Here is a 2,258-nt window from a genome sequence, read left to right on the forward strand (position 1 = left end):
GAATGCGAAATGCACCTGCCACATTCCAACGATTGATGCAGACTGTGTTGTCTGAAGTACAGAATTGTGAAGTCTATCTCGATGATGTAGTGATTTACTCCATGTCGTGGGACGACCACTTATGCATCCTGAATTCTGTCTTGAAGCGCTTAGCTGAGGCATCGTTGACACTTAACCTCAGTAAGTGTGAATTTGCGAAGGCTGTAGTTACAGTACTTACCTTGGGAAACTAGTTGGGCAGGGCCAGGTAAAGCCTGTAAGTGCAAAAGTTGAAGCTATTGCTGAGTTCCCATCACCTACTAATAAACACGAATTACAACGTTTTTTAGGAATGACTGGTTACTACAGGGGGTTTTGTAAGAACTTCGCCACAGTGGTTGCGCCCCTTACCGATCTCCTTAGCACTGATCGAAAATTCGTGTGGGGTGAAAAGTGTGAGTCCGCATTTTGCTCTGCGAAAAATTTGCTGTGCAATGCTCCAATCCTGTCTGCCCCAAGGTTCGCTTTGCCTTTCACTCTGCAAGTTGATGCAAGTGCTTGCGGCGCCGGTGCGGTGCTAATGCAAGCTGATGACGCTGGCATTGAACATCCTGTCAGTTATTTCTCTAAAAAGTTTATTAAGTGTCAACAGAACTATAGCACTATCAAAAAAGAGGCACTGGCGTTACTTCTAGCCCTCCAACAATTCGAAGTGTACCTAAACTCTGGTAATCGAATTATAGTGTACACAGATCATAAAATCTAAAAGCAGTTTAGGAAATATGTTCAAAGACACGTCTGGTCAACGAGTGATGTGGATGTCACGTGTCTGAATTTCGGTTCGTTCGTTTCAACTGGTTCGGACCAGAGCAATCAGTGTGGTGTGAAAAGGAACCAAAATGGCTGAAAAATGCTACAATGCTACAAAGCACCCTTAAAAACCACTTAAAGCAACATTCACACACACAAAAAAAGGACGTGGCGTCACTGCTGGTGTTATGGTATGCTGTAAAAAATAATATATATATATATATTTCTTGTTAATGTTTTAAAAATTCATGTTTAATTCAATGTGTCACTTGCCATTTCTTTGTTATTATTTGTGAAATTTATTAGCAATTTGAAAATTGATTCATTGATTGATGTGTCTGCGTGTGTGTGTGTGTGTGTGTGTGTGTGTGTTCACTACTCACTGCTGTGTGTGTGCACTTGGATGGGTGAAATGCAGAGGAATTCCGAGTATGGGACACCATCACTTTCAAAGTCAAGGGTGTTAACAATTAATTATTGAAGTTATTTAATTATTGTTTAATTATTTGATAATTTAATAATTAATTAATTTTTGACAAATATTGGTACAAATAAATCATGCAGCCATAAAATCAGCATGTGTAATTTAACAACAGACCTTAATTAGGATAGACGCCATATTGAATTGAACATGTATGAAAACAAGGCTGTGAGGGAAAGGCTTTCACAAAGGCATGCACTGTATAAAGGTCCAAGAAGATCATGTAATTTTCACGTTTCATTTCAAGGCATTTCATCAGCGGAACAATCAGTATTTTGTTGAACTATAGTACATTCCATTGAACGCACTGTATTTCAATCCATCACAGCCTCGTTTTCATTCCTGTCAAAAATTAAATATGGCGCTACCCTGATTAAGGTCTATTGAGGTTTCAATTTCAAATTTGAAAAATGAATGCTTGAAATTCAGCTACTTGTCAACTACTCACATTGCCTTATACAGTATAAAAATGTATTTAGCTAATGTACACCAAATGTGTGTGGCATAGAACTACAGTATGTGCAAAAGTAAACAGAAGGAAAGACAGCAGTAGATCCAGGCACACAAGTGAAAATTATTTTTTTAATTTTAAAATGAATTAATAATAAAATATTATAAATAAGCATAAATCATGAAATAAGGCCTACAAATAGAAACACAGAGCCTCAAAATTGTATGTAAAGTATAACCAAATCTAAGTAGAAAACAGATCTTTGTAGATAAATTTGTTTGAAAAATGTCCTTATATTTTCGATTTCTGACAAGTTTAGTGCTTTTGAATCTGTGGAAATTAATATAGCAGTACATACTCAATATCCCAGCAATGCAATGAATAATTATGCAGATTACTTATGTTTTTATTGCTTGTTTGTTTGTTAGGTGGATCTATGCATACCTGTATTATTTGTCCCTTTTAATTATGTGTCATTTGGTGATTGAAAGCATATCTTTCACAAGTATGTTTTTTTGTTTGTCATCTGTCTGTATC

Source organism: Sinocyclocheilus grahami, unplaced genomic scaffold (genome assembly GCF_001515645.1).
Source record: "Sinocyclocheilus grahami isolate Dianchi unplaced genomic scaffold, SAMN03320097.WGS_v1.1 scaffold1062.1, whole genome shotgun sequence".
Lineage (NCBI taxonomy): Eukaryota > Metazoa > Chordata > Actinopteri > Cypriniformes > Cyprinidae > Sinocyclocheilus > Sinocyclocheilus grahami.